The sequence below is a fragment of the Vidua macroura genome, chromosome 4, assembly GCF_024509145.1.
Source record: "Vidua macroura isolate BioBank_ID:100142 chromosome 4, ASM2450914v1, whole genome shotgun sequence".
In the NCBI taxonomy this organism is placed as follows: domain Eukaryota; kingdom Metazoa; phylum Chordata; class Aves; order Passeriformes; family Viduidae; genus Vidua; species Vidua macroura.
The window spans coordinates 49,801,921-49,827,448 of record NC_071574.1 but is presented as its reverse complement, the minus strand read 5'-3'; positions in this window follow the sequence as shown (position 1 = coordinate 49,827,448).

Here is a 25,528-nt window from a genome sequence, read left to right as displayed (position 1 = left end):
TTTTAGCCTTCACTGTTTGATAGTGGTGAAAAGAGATGGAAGCCAGTTCCATCACAAAATCTACATGCAGTTAAAGGATGTAACAACAGCAGCAACAATGAGAACTACAGCTGGTCTTGTATTGTACTACCTCTGTTCTTCAGGTAGGTTGCACGTTCATAACAACATCCTGAAAGATGATTGGGACTATCTAGAAATGACCTGGAACTCCATAAACCTTTCTCAGTGACATAAGGCTGGCAGTCCCAAAAACAGCTCTCAGAGAGGCCAGGTGGCAACAGAAGTCTCAGGAATTTACCAGTTTCATACAACAGCTGGACTGATACCGGAGTCCTAATGGGAAGATAGGAGTGAGGCTTCCCTGCTTGGTGGAGACTGTGGGAGATGCTCTTCTCCAGCTGTATGTCTTCACCTTTCCTGGGCTGCCTGGCCTCTATCAATCTTCCCAGTACACAGGGGATGAAAGGTCCCATGCCACTTTCAGCAAACACAGAACAGGCTTAGCTGAAAGAGTCTCAGATGAATTCCAAGGTGGATTTTTTATAACGTTGACTGGAGGAGGCTCTGTGTAATTGATTTGTACAATAAAATGAGTCCTGAGAACTTTTCAATTTGAAGATGATATTTTGCCGGCAATCTAATGTTATTGCTTCAGTGCTGCTGGTTGGATGAAGATTGGCATTTGCCTTGCTCTTCTTGCTCTATATGTCCATTCCCACCTGTGGACTGCTTAAAGTAATTTTTCAAGCAACACTAAGCTGGACTCCTGGAAACTAATCCTTGATGGATGATGTAATTTGGATGATGGATTCTTGTATCTCCTAAAGTAGAGGCACTTTAGCTGTTGTTCCTTCAGATATTTTACAACCAGCAATAATAATAAAAGAAAGAAAGCAAAGGCCTTGAAAACTAGTCACAGTTCTCCTATTGCTATGGAAACGAATTTTTTTTTTTTTTCCCACCCATCAGTATATGCTATTATGCTTTATTACAAAACTATGGTGAGGCTTATCTTCATCTAGTGAAGAGCTTTATGTAGCTTATGTAACCTCGATTAAATTGTTGCAGAAGTGATAAGTCTAGACTATGAAGTAATGTTCTACAGCACAATTTAACTTGAGATATTTTGCATACCAGCCTCTGTGGTCACGATTACAAGGGTTTCTCTGCCAGCCTGAGAGAAACTTTGTGTGGGTTATTTGAAGGCATGAGAAAAACAGCTTTAAGTGATGTCTCCAGGCAGCCACTGGAGGTACAAGACAAAGATCTGCAAGACATCTCACGATATTCAGGGAAGACAGTGCTATAGGTATCTCCTTAGATGCAGGCATCCCTCTGGAGATCCTGTTACGTCCTAATAATCTCACTTCTCTGATCTACTATGCAGACTGTTATGCAGTGGTGAGAGTTCTCTTAGTTTGTTTCCTAAGACTGTCTGCCTCTGCTCTTTTCAATACCCATACATAGACTGTCTGTGGAAGCAAAAAACTTTTGCCCTATGGTATTAGATAGGTGTTTTGTCCTGTCACATACTGCATGAATAGATATTTTGGAAAAATTTTTAAATTAATTCATCCTTGTTTTTTCCATGCTTTAAGTGCTGACTTGTTTGAAGTGCTACACAGAACATATTTTTTGACAAATACTTGCCATATGAGGCAGCTCTTACTGTCTGGTGCCATTCTTAGAGCTGGTAAAGCCCAAGTGTATGGGTGTTCATGGAGAGGTGGTCATAGTGGGTGGGATGCAGAGTGACCTCTGAGGAGGAGCTGAGCCTGCCATCTAAGCTGGTGATGCCTTGATGAAAACATATCTAAGAAAAGCCTTATTTTCTGCAGAACAGAAAAATACAAACTGAACAGAGGTGCCTCCTTTTCCCGTGTACGACATTCATCAGAAGAAATACACATCCACCATTAACCCCAGGACCTCCCAGGAATGTTTAGGACTATACCTTGAGAATCTTAGCATGCCAAACCCCCAACTACTGCAGGATGCTCAGCTGAATCCTGCTCACTCACCTACCTGCCCTAGAGGAGTTTTCAATGTAATTTAGGGTCTCTCTTGGAACCTGAGAGGTGACAGATTTGCCAGAGAGGTCACTCCAGCCCCACTCCCCCCTGAGACAGCTAGGTTTGCCCAGAATTTATGTCATTTAGCTTTCACTGTAAATGGCAAAAAGTAAGGAAGGCTCAGGATCAGACCGAATACTCCTGACAAATAGCTCTCACAGCTGCTGTCGATCCAGCTCTCCCTGAGGGCTCATAAACCAGAAACTACTGTTGCAGGGTGGCTGCTGAAAAAGAACTATTTCCCACTTCTGGCTCTAGATTAATCTAATCTCTCTGTTACTGGTGCTAGGCCTGCTGAGTCAGCTCCCTTCTCTGCTGGACCAGCGGCTGTATCTCCTGACTTTGCAACTCCTGCGTTATACGTTTATCAATTTGCCAGCATCTTTAAGCACATAGAGAGTGGGGTGAAAACCAGAGACAATATCTTTGTCTTGCATATCTGCAAGTCTTTTGCAAAGCTGTAGAAGTGAGAAAATAAAACAATCAGCATGTCACAACTTCCTGGACTCCATGCAGAAACTGCCATGCAACCCAGCCATCTCCTGTCACCAGATGCAGGTGTAAGTGAATGGCTGGGGTTTTTCTTAGATGGTGAATATACTTGCTGGACTGGTGTTTACTGATCATATCAGCTGTCACTGAAGTCTTTTTTCACAAGCTTCTTGGAATCCCTATGGGAACATGCAGCTGGGAGGTTGCACTCCTTTTTCTGCCATGGCAGAGTTAGGGTCTCCAAAACCTGGTCTTCCAGAAGGCTCAGCTTGCTCACAAATAGACAGTTTGCTGACCTGTCTCTATCACCCCCACTTCTGTCTGTCATGGAAATAAGCTGTCTTGGAAACCAGGATCTGCAATCCTACTTGGGGGTGGACTGTCTGTCGGTTTTTATATACTGGGAATAAGCCATAACTCTGTTCCATAACTATGTGTGTCACCTCAAGACAGTCATCTAGCATAATATGGGTACTGGGACCATAGTTCTGGTTCGGAGACAGCATTACAGGAGAGACATTATGGGGTAGATGTGCCTATATCCATACTATCGTAGTAATAAACACCTCAGATAGTTGATATTTGGGGTGGAACTACCAAATGCTGGCCAGTTCTGTGGTAGAGTGAGAAAGAGAAGGACACAGTGCTATGGAAATGTAGGTGTGGCTGGAAGATCTACTGGGGAGGGCTCAATCCAGGTCATCAGGCTGAAATTTTAGAGTTGATTGAAAATGAAACATACAGTAAGGGTTTTAGAGAGTTGCCTATTTGATGTAAATTTTTGTTCAAATTTCTCTCTTTTTGTTTAATAGGGAAGAGACCAGTTCATTAAAATCACTGACTAATTTCTAATAATACTTGGTGACTAATTGTAACATATTAAAAATCTATGGTGCTATTGAAGTAGAAAACTTTGAACACTAACCATTTTGATTTGTCAAAATATTGTCATTTCACAGTCTTTAACTTAAATGTAGATCCTTAACTCTCAGCTACACATAAGAAATGAGTCACAAATTTAAATGGAACAGATTAAAGTCTAACCAAAAATATGCATAATTTACACAGGAGATATTTATGTTGTATGCCCTTTATACTGTAGCTATATGTAATACAACATGGCCATAATTCTCAGCAGGGTGTGCTCACATGAAAGAGGAGAGATTCCCATAAAAATACTGTGTTTCATGGTGAAAGCCCATGCACCTGCAGAGCATGTATTCTTTTTATAATATATGTGGTTCTAGTTCCCATGTCTTTTGTGTCATTTCTAGGAGGGAGTCACTTTGCATTCTTTGCCCAGTATACATAGCCTGGCCATTTCTGAAAGAAGCACTAAAGTAAGACACATTAGGTACATGCTAGGTCGGAACACAGAAGCAAAAAAAAGGGTATTGTTTCAAGGGAGAAAATGTTCCTAAACTTAGGTAATTGAAATTGCATACTTACCTGGACACACCTAGCTCCTACAAATCTTTCTATTCCATCTGTTACCGAAAGTACCTCTTTGTACAGACCTCCCACTGATTTCAAATTTGTCAAGATCTCCACTACCTGGGTAAGTCCATGCTCCATGGTTTTGTTTGGTAATGGCGATAGTTTGCAATATAAGTAAATATATGCTCCTGGTGTGTGTAAATATACATATGTAAGTTCCAAAATCCTGCCTTTTGAAGATTTCAGTAATGCACTAGCAGGATACTGGCTATGGGGAAGTAAATTGGGGGTGTTTCAGGGATCGTTCCAAGCAATCTCATACTTGCATTTACTCTTGCAAGGTGCAGCAAGTCTCTTCCTAAGAGCTGGTCTCCAGTCTCTGCACACACCCTGGGGACACGGAGAAGCAATAGGCAGGGTTTCAGTTACACCAGGCTGTTAAGTAGACCTTGCCACACAGAAAGAAGCTGCTTGCACATTCATTCCTATACTTACTTTTTTAAAATGCTTATAATATTGCAGAAATGCTTATGTATAATTCATTATCTTCTTTCCTCAGGTCTGCTTTTCCACTTGTTGGCATAGTACTTATAGATAGATGATTTAATGTTGAGCTCTGACCCATTGGTTCTATATTTCATACAGTGAATCATAAGCTTTGTTTCTCTGAATAAAAAGGGATTATCTCACTTGTTTTTCTAGGACTTGTCACCCTCTGAGCAAATTATCGTTGTGGTGTTGCCACTTACCTGCTGTCATCCTGAGATCTTTATACGGTAAAATATTTCTCTCACACAACTCCCATGCTGTTCCCAGAGGAGTCATGTTAGCATATGTGTATGAGCTTTCAGGGATGTAAGTTGATTCTCATAGTATGTTTTAACTTTGGTGCTGAGTTTTCTTTTTTTAGGTTATTTGGGTTTTTTACTCTCTTTACTTTTTTTTTCTTATTTACCTTAATCTGAATCTTATTTAACTTAATCTGATTGTCCTTAATGTGCCTTATTTTGACTAATAATTTTTGTAGTCTTAGTTGATCCTTTTTTCTTTCCCCCACCCATTTCACCTTTGACTAGTCTTTTGTATTGGGCAGTTTCTCTCTTGTTGGCCTGAGATGAAATCTGCTGATGTGAGAGTCTAAGAAAAGAAAGAATGTTTACCATAAAATGGCAGAGCTGATGTTGGTTGGAAAAAGTCACAGGGATGAGGAAAGACAAGATATGGATGGCAAGACTGAGAAGATCCACAGCTCATGAAACCACCAAAACAATATTGTAACGGGGGGTGAAATCATATGGAGAATGACTTTAATTCCCATTCTAAGGCAATCTCCTACTAGGTAAAGATATAAAGATGAGCAACTGAAAAACATATGAGAGAAACCTGCTGTGCTTTTCACTTCAAGACAAAAAACACATTCTTGCAGAATATCCAACTGTTTTGTTTTGTTTTTAAAGTATTGTTTCTGTTTGCTGATGCTCTTTTACAGCTTGTATCTCATGTGCAATAGTTAGACTTGTACTCTTGTTTTCTTCCAGCATGTTTGTAGACAGTGAAGAAAGGCAAGTGATGATATCAAAATCCACCTTGAGGTCCAATAAAAGATGATATTGTATTACCCCAGCTGAGCTGCAAGGAGACAGTCAGAAAGGCACAGAAGTGAGGTAGTTAGCAAAGTGCTCTAAGAAGATGGTAATAGTGAAAGCAGGGCTAGAGACATACGTGATGCTTATCTGGCCTGAAGCAATATTGGTATTTTATGGTGGTGACCTTTTACTTTTTTTTATAAAAAGAAGGGGAGTGTGGAACATCAGACAGCTACAGAAGCTGAGCTGGGTAGCACTGCTGACCTCTTGACCCTGGTACAGTGGAAGCCATGGCAGAGATAAACTCAAGGCAAGAACAAAAGTGCAGACATCATGTCTGATCACTCTGACCACTCTGACGAGAGAAGATGCAACAAGGACATTGCTGTCACAAGAATGTAACAGGGACTTGATAACCAAAAAGATTGCATTCCTACGGAAGCAGGGGCAAAGGACTGTAAGGGGAAAATTTTGTATGGAGCTTAGAGAGCTATAAATACTGGTGACTGGTGTAATAAACTGGCTTTGCTTGCATGGCATGGCCCATGTCTCTCAATCCCTGCAAATGGTGCCCTGTGTGAGGAATGACAAGGTGGCATCCTAGCAGGGAGCCCCACGGAACTGAAGTGATGCTGAGAGGAAGCAAGAGCTGGATGGCAACAATCCCTTCAGCAGCAGCCTTCAGTGAGATGGGTAATTCAGTGAAGGAAATGTACCTGACTTGTAAGGCTGAGACATGCCCTGTGAAATGAATGTCAGGTGAAAACTGGAACTGGAAAGAGATCTAGTGAAGTTGGTCATTTAGTTAAAACATCAGCTTAATACTTTTTTTAACAGAGAACAGAACTGGTGAACTGGTGAATCATTATTGATGGCAACAGCAGATCTAAGTTTAAGGGTCTAACAAGCATCTATCCTCTGGTATGTTTAGTAAATTATTATCCTATTCTCCATGTAACATTAAAGTCTAAATTACTGTCCATAAAAATAAGAAGCAGTATTTTCATACAACCTACCCTGGTACATGGATTTATTTACTGTGACTTCTAAATCTGAAGGAGGATTGCGATTACTCAATTAGGGCTGATAGACCTTTAGTCTTTGCATGATCTTTAGAAGAATGGCAACAAATCCTTGCCATTTTCAGGTTTCATAAGAGACATATTAATGAACCTTTACAAGGTGCAAGTGCTGGATTATGTGATCTTAAAAAGCCTGCCTTGTCCTGAGGCATGCCTCTATCCATTTCTATATTCCTGCTACTTGCTATACTTTATTTTTCCCTTGTGTATGTGCATTTTTAGAACAAATAGGGAGCCTTCATGGACAACATTTCCTGGCACACCTATAAGCAGAACAACCATGCTTTAAAAGGAAAGTTATAAACAGTACTGCTGGCATTATTCACTGCTCTAGGACACTTACCTTAGTGAGTAAAAATTAGCTGAAATGCTTTCTAGGGTAGCTAATGTGTTCATGTAGTGTCATGTCTTGCATGAGATCTCTGCTTGTGCAGGTTTTTTCTTTGGTAGCCTGAAAGGCAGGGTCTTGAAGCCATGAGGCAACTGAAAACCCAAGGATAGGCTTTCATATTGTTCAGGTAGGACCACAGCCCTGGTTTAGCAGGTGTCTGTCATGCCAAAAATGTTTGAAAGACAGGGTAAACAAGAGTATGCAAACTTTGTGTGTCACCTTGCAAAAGTAGGCTATGGAAACAACTGAGGCATCTTCAATGAAGATGCCAGCTGGGGCGAGTGGAGGAGCATCACTGAGACTGGGGAACTGGCAGAAAGCTGTGTGATCCTACCAAAATGCAATACATGCACAGCCTATGGCAGTTCTGGTGTTTTCACAGATCATCATGTCTGAACGAGTTGATCTTTCTTATGGCATTTCCCTTCCCTTGAGCTTCTAATTGGAGGTTGGATACAGTGCTTAAGTGAAAAATGAGCAATAAAGCTGTTGGTAAAGAAAATAAAGCCAGTCTCAAAGCGCTATTAATCTTTCATGGACTACCTGATATAAAAAAGAGATTAAATGTATATATTAGGTGCAAGAGGATGTTGTTGCAGTGTTGCAATGTGTCCCACTCTAAACTTAAGGACTTAGATTAACGCTTAGAAAACAAGTTCTTTTAGTTCAGTGACTAGAGGAAGAGCAGCAGGAGGGACAATAAATTGGATGACTAGGAGGGTGTTGGATGCTGGATGACACCCAGCAATAAGTTGGATGACCGACTGGGAGGACTTCCTCCCATACTCGGAGAAAACTCTGTAGATCCCTCTCTATAGTGCTCACTGCGGGAAGCAGTGGTTAGGGAGCTGGTGAGTTATTACTGTGAGAAGTAAACTTTTGTCTAAATTAGGGACTTTGAGTCCTCCTTGCTTCCTTTGATTACTACCATAAAAGATTGTCATTAATTTGGTGGCAAGCAGAAGCTTTACATCAAGGGCTTGAAAAAATGATCATTGTCCCAATTACTTTTGAACTCAGTATTCTTCTCCAGAACATCCTCCAAACAGTAACAGGAGAGCAAGATCAAATAAGCATTCCAGATGGAGGACTGCCATTCACTTTGAGCTTCTGTGTGGAAGATCCTCTTTTTCTTTGAACAGTTTCTTGCAAATTTCTTGCAAATTTCTTGTAGTTCAACAGGCATGCATCACTTCCCTCTTCACCTTGTTTATTTTCACTTCAGTAGAGGGAATATATGCAGTGATTTCAGGCAGTAAGATCTCACTACAAGAACAAAAGCAGATCACACACTACAGATATCACATTTAAAATCACGTCAAAATCACGTTGTTTGAGGTCACAGTGCAAGTATTTTTTTGTAACTACATTTATGTTTAACTACTTTTCAAACTTCAATTATAGACCAAGAAATGGTATAGGAATCACTGATCTATGTGGATATGACCAAGTGACCCTTGTACAAAACTTTCTTTCCTTCAAATCATTGTTGTTATGCTTTCAATTTTATTGTGGCTAAATCAACAACTTTAGGGAAACCACTCAGCTGGGAGATGTACAGCATACCTTAATGCTCTCATTTCCAGGCACCTGCTGTTTCTTACATTCTCATCTTATTTTCAGTAGAATCCAAATATGTACATTTTGAAGAATTCAAAGGACTTTGCTTAGAACTCTATTTTGAATTAAAAAAAAAGAAAAAAATCTTCCCCCCCATAAAAAAACAAAACTAAAAAAAAAACCCACCCTGAAACATTTGCTTTTGTCACTGTTCTAGAAACAGCCTAAGATGTTTGCTGTCCTATTGGGCAACCTTAGGGTATTACCTTATTGTCAAGTGTCAATTTTGTACTGAAGTTTTAGCTGGAGGTATGGTAGAAATAGATTTAAGTTGGACATATACAGAAATCCTATATATATATGAGAAGCAGGTATCTGCATTGTGTTAAAATTCTCATAAATAGAAATCTGCAATTTCTGTGAATTCTTTTAAGGGTGAGTAAATGACACAGAGCACTTTGGATCGATAAGCAGAATTATTCCATATACAGCCTATATAATCTGGTCTTTATTTTTTCCACAAATATGAAAAAAGGTAATGTAGCAAGAGACAGCTAGCTTTACATTAATTGTATTCACAACATTTTTGGTTTTGGATAACATAATTAATGGGGGATATTTACTATAAATGACGATTTGCGGAAAAAATTCATAACTGTAGTTTAAAACTAGATGCATTTAGTCATAGCAGTTAGGAATGAAGTGAAATAAATTCTTAAACCCTAATTTTTTTTTTTTTTTTTAGATTTTGTGGGAATTTGAAAAGTAAAGAGGAACATCCTAGGCTTCCATTATTGGTCACTGCTTGAGCCTGAATATCGGTGAGAAGGGCTTTTGATCCCTTGACTTGATACATACCTTTATAAGGTTTTTAAAAAGCAGCTTCAAAAATTGATTTTTTTTTCTCTTTTATGAAATACTAAATCAATTTCACTTCACAAGGAAGTAGCCACTCTTTCAGTACAGAAACACTCGGGAGGTATATAATGCTCTAGTATAAAGAAGAGTGAGTTATAAATTCATGTTGTAAATACCTGGGCTCATTTTATAGAATGTCTTTTGCTCTTATACAATAATCTAGCTGCTATTATACAATAAAGATAATGGAGCCCCTATTCTCAGTGCTTGTGAAACACATTCATTTTCAAACTTGTGTGTTCAAAATCTACTGTATTATCATGCTGTAAATTTGACTGCAGAAGGAATGAAGCATTTTCTCACGTGTATCACGTTTTCCTGTGTGTCAATTTTTCCTGTGTGTGTATTTCGTTTTCCTGATTGCAAGAATCCTAAAATATTCTTTTAATCTCTAGAGGACTTCAAAGATTAAGGTAAAGAAATCATGCATGATGTGCTTGAAAACTTGGTTAAGTAAAAGTAGCGTTGAGTTATTTATTTTTTACATTGGTGTTGATATATTTGCTATACTGGGATTTACAACAAATAGCCTGCTTCTGCAATTTTAATTAAATATGACTGGCTTAAAATGTGAAAATGGTAAATAGGAATTACAAATTGTTGTTTGCTTGAGGATGGGATTTAGAACTTGTCACTTAGAGACACATTTTTAACTTTAGATTGGCTGTTTCAATACGTAGAATATGAATTAAACCCAGGAAAAATACTCAGTCACTTGTGGACTCATGGAGCTGAATAAATACTGAAGGACACATTGTAAAAATTTAGCAGTAGTAAAAAAAATAGTAAAAAGCATTACAACCTTTGCAGCCTATAAAAGTCTTGCCTATAAAACCAGAGGTGGCCCCTGTACACCAGTTTCCATTATGCCAGCTCTGTCAGTGGAACACTGACTATCATATTTACATTGTCAAAGAGCTTTGCATTAGAAATTATTCACAAACCTTGTGGTAATGGAGTTTGCTTGCCAGAAGTGGGGATCCATCTTACTGTTAAAACAAGGAGGAGACTGTGCCATGGGTGACTTGCTGCTCAGCATTGTGTCTTCATTAGTTCATCTGTTAAGCTTTATTTTTGTAATTGTGGATACAAATAAGTTTTTATTCATTTGTCTGCTAGACCTTTCTCTGTGTCTCTTTAAGCACAGAGCTGTAGTCTCATGTGGGTCTCAGTCTCATATCCTACAAGAAATATCTCAGTCTCATATCCTGTGTTCTACCTTGAGCTATGCCCAGGCATTGCAGATGACTGATAGCTTCAGAGATGTGTGAATATATTTGAAACTAAAAAAACCTGTTTCCAAGTTGGTGTTTTTGTACAACTACAGATGGCAAAGATACTCAAGGAAAGGGAAGGAAAGAAAGGTGCAATATTTCTTGCAATCTCATGCCTGAGAGCTGTGTGGTATGATTTATCATTTCTTCCACCTGCCATATAAGTATTTTTTTCTTCTACATCAGTGGCAACTTGCAGCCTTTATTCTACAAAGACAGATACAATTATGATTTGCTTTCTTAGAGTTGGAGGGACTTCTCATAATGACCAACATTACGCTTGTACTACACGTCTGAGCAAGTAGGCACTTGCATGCTGTCAAGGTGTTTAGTTTCTGCTTCAGATAAACAGCTATGGTTCTGTCAATTCATAGGAGTGAAAAAAATATTGTCCAATATTTTATTTGAGATACTGTTCAGTATCTCCAATGGCAGTGGCTACTGGAATGCTGTGAAAGTACAAAATAGGTGGATGCACTGTTGGAGAAATGTTGTCATAAAGTCTGAGACTTCTGTTTACAAGTTTGCTCTTTTTGTTTTTGTTTGGTTTTTTTTTTCCTTTTTATGTTTATTTTTTGTTTTGCCTCTCTTCCCCTTTTAAAGTTCTGGTTTCTTGGTAGGCATCTACTCAAATTCCTATATTTATAATTGTTATTATCATAATATTTTAAAACCTCATAAAAATAGGAACTTATTTCAGGAAATACTGCTATAGTTGCATGACCACTTTTTTGTCTGTTTTTGGGCAAACAGTTGATTTTCACATGTCTCTTCTTCACAAAGTTGTGAATTTAAATTCTTTTGAATGATCCTTAATATTGTTGATGCATTTTAAAAATTACTTCTTACATTTGCTGCTATTGCCTTTTCTAATTATGATTTTTCTCTAAGGAGAATAGTATGTAAGTATACTTATACTTTTTCCATTTTACTCACTGTGGATGTAGCAGTGAAAACCTGCTCTTATTATCTTATATCCCAAGCATACTAAGACCTGGATTCTTAATTGAATTCTAAATATCTAAACTACTGCAAAAGTTTCTATCTCTCATGGCTTTATATGGCATCTCAATATATATTTGGAGAATGTCAACAAAGATTTCCTTCCTGGCGTTATTCCATATACACTTTTCTGGTATTATTAATAAGATTTAAATTCTCTTTCTTGGAAAAAAAAAAAAAAAAAAACAACAAAAAAACCACAAAAAAACCCCAAAAAACAAGTAAATTTTGAAAACACAAAAATTCACAACTCCATTGCAAAAACTTTAACAGCATTTTACCTCCTGAATTTTTAAGCCAGATTATCTTATTGCTCAGCATTTATCAAATAAATAATGACCCAGTCACTGCTTCTCCATGCATTTTCTTGCCTGTAATGTTGCCAGAATCCTTTGTGTACTCTGGTTCTCTTTTTTGTGCATGTGTGAGCACTTGGGTCCAAGAAGAACTTTGTCTATTTGTATATGAATATTCAGTCTTTGAGTTACTATGAATTCTATGCTCATATTTATTGTTTCTTGTATTATTGTTCTACACATAATCACAACCATATTTGTTACATTGATTTTGCCATCAGATACCCCCTAAACAGTTCAGGGGTATCTGGTCCCAGAATAAGGCATAAGATGCCAACTTTATAAATCTGAAAGGTTCAATTATATGTGGTAGATGTAATGAGAGTCACAGATTGTAAAGGTCTCTAAAATAAACTTTCTGTGTCTATTATCTTTGGCTCAGAACTTTCTAGAAAAGATTTCCTCTTCAATTTTCTTAATAGAGAAAGTCAATGACTTTTGTATGTAGCCCATCTTTCTTCTTCTTTTCCTTATTCTTCCTATTGTACTTATTGCTTCACTTCTGTTTTTCAAATAGTGCTGCAGTCAGAATGAGTCATTGGCCAAGGACAACTACTGCCTAATACTGCAAAAGCAAATAAGGAAAACAAAACCAAGGAAAAAAAAATTCAATTTGTTTCCTAGCAGAGACACAAATCTTTAATAATGTTTTCATTGATTACACTTTCTTGCTCAGCATTTACCCCAACAGAAAAATTATTACAGTCTGTAATGCAGGACTGAAGCACTGATGAATGGTTTACTGCATCTATGAGCTACTTAATTAGAAGTAATTATTCACAGACTTCCCCAATGAAAGACCTCATTATTACAATAATCATATCATGTAGGTTGACAGTGTTTTCTGAAATACCTTGCCTAATGGGGCTGTGGAAATTGCTTGTGATTTTAGTCTAGGAAAAACAAAGATTAGAAAGAAGCCCTGAAATGTGGTCTGGAAGAATTTCTCCATTGCTCTGCATCAAGGCAGTGTAGCAGATTGCACAGCCCAGTGCACAGCCCAGAAAAACCCCTCACAGGAGCATGGGGTGAGGACATGCTGCTGCCCAAGGAAGCTGTGACAGATGCTCTGTTCCTAGGGAGGCTGTGGCAGGACCTCAGGAAGCAGAATGCAGGACTGAGACCTGGGAGAATGGGAGCAGGTAAGTGACAGCTCTGTCCCCAGGCAGACCTCTGCAGACTGCCTGGGGTGTCAGGCTGAAACTTTTCAGGAAGGTAGAGAATGTCAGGTATTGCTAAATGGCATTAACTCATGATAGCAGATGTTAACTCGTGGGAGGCAGGAGGATGACAGCAAGGGTAGCAGGCTCTTTGAAGGAGCTGGAGAGCCAAGGCTGTCTCATGGAGTGGGAGAGTCCTCACAGTGAAAGCCATGAAAATTCCTGGTGCTGCACCCTTTCCTAGCACATCCAGATGAGATGTTGAGTTTGTTAGAGCACCACTACCTTAATCAGCCCAGAATGTTTTTCCTTTTTGATGTTACAACATCTGTGGCAAGAAAAGCAGCATCTATCCATTTATTCATAGAAATGAAGCTACGTTTACCTAAGTGGTTCTGTGGATTAACTAGAATCATGGAGAAAGATCTCAACCTGTCTAAGGAGTAAATGATCTGAACTGTTTTTTGCATTGAGATTGATGATGGCTGTCAAATCAAGCTGCTGAAGTATCTCACTTAGACTTATTATTAGGGGTGAGATCCATTGACTGCTCAGGCTGGGTTTCGTCTGGAACTAATGTTAAGTCTCTGGCACATATCCATAAATGTCTTGTAAGCACAAAGCCCCAGCTGGCTGTGGTGGTGATTGCTAGATTGCTGCCTATAAGCTTAGTGCTATTGGGGATGTGAAGGTAAAAGTTACTGTCACATGAAAATGCATGCCACAGAAATATGGGGATGGAGGAAGAAAAGGAGAGACTTGGGAAAGAAGGGGAAAGGAGGGGAAATGGATCAATCCCTTCCCTTGTTCTGAAAAGAACATACGATACTTTGTGCAGTTAGCATTGTTCATCTAATGGAAAATATTTTAAAAAATTCAAAGTTTTCTGTGAATTTAGTATAAAATAGCAGTGCCTAGAATAGCACACCGTTATTAATTCTGAAATTGTTTCAAAGCTCCCCTTTTCCTCCCACTCCACACATTACATAGACACAGTTACTGTTATTTTTATGCTTAACTCCCAGCATATCTGAAAATGTACAATGAAGTACACTCATATAATAGAATCAGGAAAAAAATTACATACAGTATTGAATTCTGCTTCAGTTACACAGGTCTATAGCATGTCCCTTTTAGCTCTGGGTTGAAACTGGTTCAACTGAAGGTAATAGCAGTCCATTAGCTTTTTCAGTATTTGAAAATACAGAAGGGAAATATATGAACAAATTTCCGTCGCCTTGATTGCATGAAATATTGCACAATCATCTGCTTTTCACAGGAGTAGACGTAAAGCTATAGCATTTTTTCCAAGCCTGCCACCTTGTAAGTGAGAAGAAGCGGATTTTGCCCGAGGTGGTGCTGTGTGTGCCCTGCTGGCACAGAAGTGGCGGCAGGTGTGCAGCTGGAGCGGCCCCGGGCACAGGCGCTCCCTGGGATGCGAACCCTCGTGCGGCGGGCTGCGGACACTGCACGGCAAGGGGAGGGCAGCCTGGGGAGCCTTAGCACCCTTCCCCTCTACTGTGACCAGATTCAGCCTGAGTAGGTGTTACGACCTGTCTCTAAGGGAAGGATTGGCTGCCAGAGAAAGGGAAGAAACTGCACAATCACTCCCATGTTCCTTTCTGTGAGCTGGAATGGGGCTGAGTTCAGCAGAATTTGATCTTGTGGGATTTTCTTCTCCCTAGGTATTTGGGAATGGTCGTCTGAGGCAGAGCTAATAACCAGTCAAAACAATTCTTAGCTTCACACAGAAAAAGCATTTGTGCTTATGCCTGTGACTGAAATTGATTTCACTTACCATGAGTCAAATATGAGTCATGATGAATAGAAGCATAATTCACAATTGTCTTGTGATTATTTGCTCTTTCTGAAAGTCCTGTGTATATGCTTGGCAACTTTTTTCCCTAGTGTATCAATATATTTTAACCTATAATTATACTTTTGAATCACTTTTTTTCTTTTTTTTTGCTTTGTTTTTACTGAATGCGATATTATCTTCAGTACCTTTGTTCTACAACTACTCATAACTCCCCATTTATACTGCCATAAAACAAGCTAGGTCTGTTGTGAGGGATCAAGGTACAGTTTTGGCCTAAGCTAGAATGGGGCTGAGTATTGTAATAATAAGATTATAAAATATTTCAGTTACTACTTTAAATACAAGTGTATTTACTTGCATTGGATTTCACTGTGTACATTCCTTCTTAAGGAGCTGGAAAATCAACACGGTCATATCTGTGTTAGGAAAGGAAGGTGGGTCAAAGCCAACATGACCAACAGGCCTGGGGGAATAGGAGAACAAATATGCTGTTTTGTGCCCGTGTTTTACGTGATCACAGAATTCATAGAATGTTAAGGGGTTGGACAGGACCTTAAAGAACATCCAGTCCCAACCCCATCTGCCACTATGGACAGGGACACCTCCCACTAGACCAGGTAGCTCGAGGGCTTATCCAACATGTCCTTGAACACGGCCAGAGTTGGAATGTCTGCAGCCTCCCTGGGCAGTCTGTTCTACTGCTTCATCATCTTCACAGTAAAGAATTTCCTCTTTATATCTAACCCAAATTTCCCTTCTTTCAAGTTGCACCTATTACTCCTTGTCCTATCACTGTGAAATGAAATGAATACAATTGTCACTAAGGAGACATCTGTGTTGACATTCTGAATGCATGACAATGGCACTTAGTTAGCTCTCAGTAAGTAACATTCAGTTGGATAAATTCCACTTTTTTTCCCCTAGAAATTTCCTTTATTAAGGAATTTAGTTTTTAGTGACAAATCTCTGATGTTAAAATGTGTCTGACTAGTTAAATTGAATCTTAATGAAAACACAATATTTCCAAATTTTGTATTGTTCCAGCACTGGAGGATCACTCTGCTTTTTTTTCACAGTAATGTGATTTTTCAATGTAATGGTGCTAAACCCAGTCTGGGAATGAAGTGACTGTAATTTTTTTTTAAATCATAGATCAGTGCTCATTGGTTGTGGTCATGTGATCATTTCTTGTCACATCCTCTTTATATCATAAGCCATTATATTACTACCATATTCTGGACTAAGCCCAGTAATTTGGGTGTTCCTAAAAAGTATTCAACTTGATTTTAGGACATTAACATGCATCTGTCTTCAGTTTCCCATATTTCATGGTGCCTGAATGGAACTGGGCACAAAATTGTCATGTCTGAATAACATGACACTGGACCTAATTAGAGATCTCTGGGCTAATTTTGAGCAAGCTGGCCCATGCTCACTCTGTAGGGCAGCCTTATGCTGAAGTACGAGCACAGGTTCTTTAAGCAACTGAGGAAGAGATGACACATAGAGCAAAAAACCTTTGTCTTTCAGCTGGGCACATTTGCACAGTGCTGCTGCAGTTGTATGACTTCCCACTGCTAGCTTGACAAGCAAACACTGGCTAATGGCATGGCCAGGGCTGCAGCATGGCCACATTTTTCTGCTGGAGTATTTTCTCCAGTCATGAATGATTTCTTTCACTCTTGCCTGCATTGGAAACAAGCATGCAATGCATACAAGCATGCACCTGAACTTTGTTAACCATAGTCTAAAACCAGGTTTATTGCTGCTGGATCCACTAGCCTGTATTTTTTTCCCCAAAAATTTAGATGAATTTCTGAATCTAGTGTTACTCAGAGATATTTTTCAGATTCGCTACTTTTCTGATTCATATGTTTTGGCCAAATAGGTGGTATTCATTGTTTCTAGATATAAAAGACTACATTTTGCAATGTTGAACTGTGATTTTGAGGTTTGGCTTCCACACAAACTCTGTCATGCCCCCTTGCCCATTTGTTAGCCCTTTCTTGATCTTTTTGATATGTACCTTATTGATGCTGTGTAATACTGATTTCTAGTCATATTTTGTCATGTTGCAGTACATCAAATGCCTTACAGAACTGTGTGGATTACATCTGCTTAATTATTTTTAATCATCAAAGCTTAGGCTCTTAAGAAATGCAATTAGATTTATTTGACAAAGCTGATGTATTTCCCATATACCATGTTGACTGACTGACTGATTCCCACAATTCTTAATCAATTAAATCATGTACTATTTCCTCCTTGAATTTATCTAGGAGTGAGGTCATGCAAAATTATGCTCTTTTTGAATCCTTTTCTTTTTCTGTTTAGCAAACACTTCTTACCAAGAAATCCATAATGGCCAGGACATAATGGTTTGTATACAGCAGCCAGGCAGATGAAAATGCATTAATTAGTATATTATAGCAGTGACACTTATTATTTATTATGCCATCATCAGAGAACACGATTAAGTTATTGTAGAGTTGCTATGGTTTCCAAAGGAGATATAGTGCAGACTAATTACCTCAAGACGCCAGATGGTGCTGAATAATTCCTGAGCAAATGCCTCATCACCTCTGCCTCTCCATGTTTGTATAGTAAACAAAACATGAATAAAATGGAGGCTGAGAATGTAGTGATTTCCCTTTATAGGTCTCCACAGGTTTGTGTTTGCCCTGAGCATATTTACATTCTTCAGACTATATTGTTTAAATTTCTCCCATCTGTACAAATATCCTAATGAATGAATTGCAAAAAAACATGCAAGAAAACCCTGCTGCTGGACATCTTGACTCAAAATGTTCCATCTGCACTATACCTGCAGTTTCAGCATTATCTGTCACGTCTATCCCAAGAATAGGTTGGGTAGAAAGATACTTTATCCTGTCCACAGGGCAAGTAAGCTCTAAGAGACACTTTAAGCACAGTCTATACCCAGGGTTCCCGTTTAGCCTAAAAACTTTGCAGACCATGAGGACAACCTGCACTGCAGCAATGCAGATGAACATCATTTGGACTGCAAGCTTGTAGGGTGCTCCACATAGCAGTGTACGTGCAATCATTGGGAATCCAAAACATTACAAAGCTTAAGGGCGCTGGCATTTGAGGCCACTCAGTCTTACAGACAAGAATTTTTGTAGATCTGTGCCTGATCTCATGACGGTTTTCTTTTATCTTTCAGTGCTCACAGTTTAATTGGGTATCTGCAAAACCTTTTGTTATACACCCGAGAGGCTGATAACTTGTTGAGCTCCAGGCCTGCACATGTAGTAAGTACCAAACTATAACTTTGCCATCAAAGGATGCGACAAAATATAAGGCCACAAAGAAAAGTCTTTGGGATAGTGTGTCAGAGTGTGTCAGAGAGACACATGCCATAGTCCAAAATTTCTGTCTGTCTGTAATGTCAGTATGTATAACCTAAAGCATCAGGTCAATACAATAAATAGGTCAGGCTTTGGGCAAAGGCTTTCGTGCCCTACTTCTGATAGCAGTATAATAGGCTTGCAAACATATGGCCATAAGAAACTGCCTTTTAATTTAGTATATTTAGTATATATTCAGAGTTTAAATTCAGATTTGCAGTGTGGTTGGTCTAGGAAAACAGCCATAGAAAAACATAACAGGATTCAGAGCTTATCTATACAGAGATTGCTTAGGCTTTTCTAGATACTTCCAGTTATCTAATGGATATTTCACTTCTACAAAGTTTCATGGGTCTTGGTTTTCTCTGAGCTGGTCCAAGCTGTTGGGATTCTGTGTTCTTTTAGCTGCTCTGCAGGGTTTCAGTGATTCCTGCTATGGGGACTCCCATGAGCACAGCTAACAGAGGCAGCTGCAAAGGTGGCAGTTCTACTTAGGGAGTGTCTGGGCCTTCTTGAGAGAAGATCCAGGATCGGTAATAATGGCTGTGAAACCTCTGAGAAACCTAAGGGTGCCTGCTGCTGTCAGGTAAGGATGAGGTAAGAGAAGAAAAGGGTGCACAGTGTCCACATCTAGTCCTAAGGTAAGTGCAACCTCTGGAGAAGTGAAAGGATGGAAGCTGGTGAGTTCTAGCACCAAGAGGAAGGATCCTACCCTATCTAGGGGCTTACAAGTACAAGATAGGTCCACTATACTCAAAGGTGAAGAGGAGCCAGATATGCCTTTGAGCAAAAATCTGGTCCACCTCTGGCTCATAAGGAGGAGTTTGGTCAAAGGAAAGGAGATGCAAGAGTGGCAAAAAGGTGGTTCTGGAAATAGAATAAATTGCAATAAGGAGTTATATAAGGTAAAGAACACAGGACAGGGTGAACCTTCTGATGGCAGGAGCAAAGATATCTACAAACAGTGAAGGTGACTTGTAAACTGAGACCTTGGCCCATCTTCTGGGGTGCTGTAGGGAGCTCTCGTAGAAAACCCATAGAGCTTTCCATCATGTCTCTGTCTGGAAGACTTGTTGTGGGGTATGGTAAAGATAGAAGAACTTGCAGCCATACTTGACTGATGATAGCTTTAAAATTGTATGCAATAATTATTCAAAGTTATGCAGCTAAATCAGCAATAGTGATATGCCTATTATTTAATTATATTATTAGGCAATTAATTACTTAGCAGTGTATTGCTATAGTAAATGTTTAATCATTATTTCAATATTATATATTTCAATCCTGCAATTTAGAGTGTGAGTTAGACCCATAAAGCAACATTGTCCAAAGGAAAACATATGTAAACCAGCAAAGAATGTAAATATCAATTCTTTGCAGTGTTAGACTTTAAGTACAAAATTACTCTCTGCCTTGTCAGATTGTTTGAATATTTAAACAAGAAATTAGTTTAATCAATGGGCATTGCAATCATTGCCTCAGTTCAAGCTACATTTTTAAATGTAATTTAATTTCTTATTCTGCGTAACTTTTGTTTTGTTCTTGATTTCAGCAAAGGAAACAATAATTGAAATGCCCAGATCAAATGAAATATTACACTTTTCCCCTTAAAAATACTAGGTTCTTAGAAACACTGAAGACAGATAACTTTCTCAGGTCAAACTGTAAAAAAAACACTGCTAAAATATCAGCCAATTCAATAGGAATATGTATGTTTCCCGAGATAGCACATGAAACTCTACAGTAGGTTTGAGGATAATACATATAATTCTGGTGCAATAAAACTATTTTATTACAGGACCCAGAGAGGTATGAAATCACTTCTTGCATTACACCATCTATTGATCGTGAAACAGCAAATTGCATAGTTTGAAAATTAGGTGGCAAATGATTTGGCTATGATCTATCTTGTTCCAGTCAGAGGAACTATGCATTTCTTTTATATAGCTGATAAATCAGGACTTTCTGAAAATTAATATCTATATTGCTGAAAGTTTACAAGCTAGACATTCTAAATAATAATTTTATTTTACTGTAAAAAGTAGCGTAGAGATTCCAAGCAAGGATCAACAAAAGCAGGCAAAGCAGCAAGGCTTGAGTGGTGGGGAGGCAGATGAGCAGGGGATCAGAGCACTGGAGAAAGAAAAGGACTGTGAAAACTTTGCTTAATATGTAAATGTTTCTGCTTTGACTACTCCAGTTGCCATGATTTTTGAATTTGATTAAAAGGCTTTCAGAGAATTTGCCATAATAAAATATTTGCTTCTAATGAAATCATTGTATATGAAACTAATGGAAATTATTACAACAAGTTAATATCTTTCTCACTCTGCTTTATTTTCTTGTTAACAGTGCCTGAAAGTTAGAGAAAAATGTTTCAAGCTGAGAGAAGTTTGGACAGAGGAAGGGAGGTAGAAGGACTTCAAATCTGACACTGAAACACACATGCAAATAGTTTGTCGTATTGAACAATACCTGGCAAAGAGGTTGTGATACACATGTGAAATACATCAATATGTGTTTGTTAAAAATGAAAGAACATCAGCATTATTAATTTACTGTAAGGTGAAGTGAGACTCTTGACTCTAGCTGATGGCACCAAATTCAGTTACTGTGCACCAAGGAAACCTTTTAGCTCTTGAAATCTGTCTCATGTGCTGGCTAGTGTAGAAGTAAGGGCTGTAACAATGCATCAACAGAGAGGAAACAATCTTAGTTTTCTTTCAAAAATAAAAATAACAAAACACATTCACGCATTTCATTCCAGTGAGTGTGCATGTGTGTACATCTACTCCAGCCATAGTGACATAAAACCAAAACTGAGATTTAAACTTCATGTTTATTCAAATCAATTATTTATCAGTGTAAAACAGCATTTTACAGCACATATGTATTTTCAGTATTACAATCATGATATTCTTGTAAGTTATATCATCACACTATATGCTGACTTTTATCCCAGAATGAACATTTTTTTCAGGCCTATGAATGATATCAAATGATAGGTAATAAGTCCTAAGAAACAGAAATATATGTAGCCAAAAGTGTACAAATTTCTAATGTGTTCAGATACAGTGTTTGCTTAAAGCATTCTTTGTATAATTGGGGGCATAATATGTATAAAAATTGACATCCTTGTCTATCAGGAAAGAAATCAATCCCTATTACATGAACAAATAATGGTAATACAGAGCTCATAAAAGCATGGAAAGGCATTCTGAGAGAATTTCTCTTTTTTTTACCTCCAGGTTTGACAAATAGTATTTTTAAAAAAGTAGTGGTTTAACAAAATCTTTAGGCAAATACATTGTTAAAACTGTAGCTGAGATTCCAAAACTGAAGAACCCTGCCCTTAGTTCCTGTTAGTGTTTCTGACAGGAACTTTATCCCATTTACTCATGCAAATTATAACTTTATTCCCTGCTGTACTTTGTGTTGCCCTCCACTGTCAAGCTGCTGAAGGGAGAGAGCACAAAAAGCCTCCACTTCAACCACTTGACCCTCTCTAGACTCAGTGAGGCTTTAACCTTGTGCCTTACTGGGTGCCTGTGACATTTTTAAAGGGAAGAGGGACAGAAACAACAAAAATAAAATTTGACAGGCGGTCTAGAGTTCAACTTTTCTCATTAAGAAAGACTGGTCCAGCATCTGAGCACTAATAGTGGGCTGGTTCAGGTAAATGCCATACAGTACCACAGTTACTGTCTAGTTTTTGAGCTGCTCAGAAACTCCATCTCCTATTATGAGATTTAGGTCTGTCCAGGAAGACTAAAGTGCCTGAGTATCACTGAGGGCCTGGGAAATGGCACAGAATCTATGTTTACTTGAAAGGCCAGAGTGGTTTTTCTATTAGCTGCTGGCATGCATGCTGTGTTCACACAACCTTCACAAGTCTCCCTTACCCCCATAGCAGGTAGTGAGAGCATCCCTCTGAGAAAGATCTGTGTTGACCTGGGCTGTCTGGAGTCCTTCCACAGCAAGGGAGCAACTTGGTATCCAGCTATTCCCTAATTAAACAATTCCTTAATTAAACACAGCATTCATCACATTGTGAAGATATTCTAAAACAAGGTTAGGTGCTTATCCACTGTGGTAATGTGGACCTGGCAAGAATTGAAATCCAAGACAAGAGTAGAAATCCATGTAAGCAGGTGTCTGATGGATTATCAGATGCCAAGTGTTGAGATCTCACTGAAGAGAATAACTTTTGCTGTGTGAGTTACTGGCTATATCTTTTGTTGGCCTATCCTTACACAATAGACTATACAAAAGAGATTCAAGAGAGATGCAAGGTGCTGTATGCACCCTTTTGCACCTCATCCTAAGATACTAACTTTGGCAATTCTTGCAATTTCATTGTATCACAATGACTGATGATCTTCAGCACAAGATTGAAAAATATCATTACTCAAAACCTGACTGGACATGGTCATGGGCAACTGTATAACTGCTGAAGGATTGCACAGAGATCTTAGCTTCTCTGAAAAAAAATGTGATGGTTCTCCGTGTGTTTGCAAGGAAAGGTTTGAAAATAACAAATGAGTTCAAGATCAAAGAGAAAAGAAATATGCACATTTTAAAATTAGACAATATTTACCCAATCTTCAGATTTTAGGGGACTTGACTCAGTAGTTTTGAACATTTAGGAAGTGCCATTGATAACTAAGATTAATTTGTGTCAGTCACTGGGTCACCCTTAAATCTGATCTCGGTGCTAGAGATAAACCACCAAAATGTTTCACTTTTTGAAAATGAGTCTTCACCTGCCCAGTTGACTTAGCTTTCATCTGGGTTATTTTTGTTGAAAATAAACAAAGACTGCTGCAGGAAAAAAAACTCTCCCTCAAAGTGTAAGATACAGAAAGATTTGTGAGGGTAAATCTCACAAATTACTTGGCCTGGAATTGAAGTCTGAGTGAAAGGAGATTTTTGGATCCAATAAATGCCTTTGGAGACCACAGTAAAGGCATTCAAGTGACAGAGCATGTCTATGAAAATTTACTGCAGAATCAGACATCTCAGGTGCCTATTTTATCAGGAATCATTATGCTGCTCAGTGTTCCAGAGACAGTTCTGGACAATGAAATAGCTTTTGCATTCAAAGAGGTGACATTTAGTCACCAGGCATTTAACTGCCAGGCATAAAGGCTACTGCTTGTGAAAGGGGTTTGTTTGAGGCATGTGTGGTTAACTGGAGACCAAGGGTAAACTTTAAAATTAAATGTGCTGCAGCTCAGTCAATATCTTGAGCTCAACATTATTGATGGGGGGTGAGGAGGCAGTTTGAGTTCCTGCTAAGCTTACTTAGAATTAGGACTGCCACAAAACCTCACCAAAAATTTGTTTTGAAATTGTGCGCCTTTGAGAATACTTACTTCAAATGCAAAAACCCAATAAAATGAGAGTGTGAATCTGATTTTTTCTCTGATGAATACACATCACAAAAGAAATAGTCATTTTTATATGTGTTTTCAGCTGAAGGCTGCATGCTTTGGGAACTGATATAATTCAGCTCAATGGAGCAAAGAAATAAGAAACAACAAGCTAACAGTTAGAGTAAAACTAATAAAACCAAAACATTTCACGACAAAACAAAAAGCCCCTCCAAAAGGTATTCTAACCAGAAAGCCATCTCTAAATGAAGGAATCTCATAACTGAAAGGTGGAATAGCAATGTGATCAGAATAATGCTGTGGGGCTGGCTACATTGAAAAAGCTTGTACAGGCAGGCTCAGGATACAGCCCTCAGACAAGCCTTCAGGAAACAGTGTTGAATGCTGTCACTGTCTCTCAGCAGTGACAAATCAAGGTAGAGCTAGAAATACAAAGATTCAGAGAGAGAAAAATTATTTATTTTGTTTTGAAACAGCTTTAAGATAACTCAGAAAAAAAAAAAAAAAATAGAGATTTAGCATACAAGCCTTTTGGCAAGTCAGTCATTATTTGTAAAGATTTGACCAGGAAGCCTATAGAGAAAATCACATGCAACTTAGTATTTAGTGGAGGAAAAATAATTACAATTTTATTTCAGTTTCTTTGCCACTTTTTTCACCTATTGGATCTGTCCTAGTTTAGGGCAAAATTTGGGAGAAGACCTCTGGAAGGAGCCCCCAGAAAGCAAACCCCCCACGACCCCTGCCCCACCTGGTTCGGGAAGGATTTCCTCAGAGAGAAATGGAAAAAACCTGTTTATTTAACAAGCAAAAACACTCCCCAATACAAAAAAATATCAACACCAGATGACGAAACCCTTTCACCGTTCTGAAGAGATGACAAATTCAGAAAGTCTCTCCTGGGAGTGGTCGCCCAGCCATCAGTCTCCGGTGCTGGGGATGGCTGCTGCAGGTCATAAAATGCAGACTCTCGGTGTTTCTTGATGTTTCCCAGGTCCAGGTCCAGAGCAGGTTCAGATGATATTCAGGAAAGGGAAAGGGAAGGGAAAAATAAACAGTCCAGGGTAAAAATTGGACTGCCTAGCTAAACTAACTAATAAGCAAAAGCAAAAGCAAAAGCAAAAGCAAAAGCAAGCAAGCAAGCCCAAGCCAGCCAAGCCTCTCCTAGACACAGACCATGGGGGGAGGTGAGCCGGCTGATAACAAGACAAAACAATCCTTCACTTTCAGAGTCAGTCCTGGAGGCACAGAACATAATATCAGGCATAAACAGAACACACAATTTGGGATACAAACACCATACCGTCACCCTAGGACAGGATCCTATTTTGGGTTGCAAGTATAAGAAATCAGACTGATGCTGTACCAGAAACTCCAGAGATTTTGAGACCCAGAGACCATTCTGACATTGAGAATTCCTGTGGAGATACACTGTCTTCCCCTTTCATTTGCAGTCTGGTTAATGAGCCTGTAAATTGAATTAACTCAGCTGAAGTGCTCAAAATCCAAGCTGCAATGAAAAGAAAACAAGATAGGAGTGGAGTATGGTGGCTATACTGGGCAAGAAAGACTGAAATAATAATAGCAGTAGTAACAATAATAATAATAATAACAA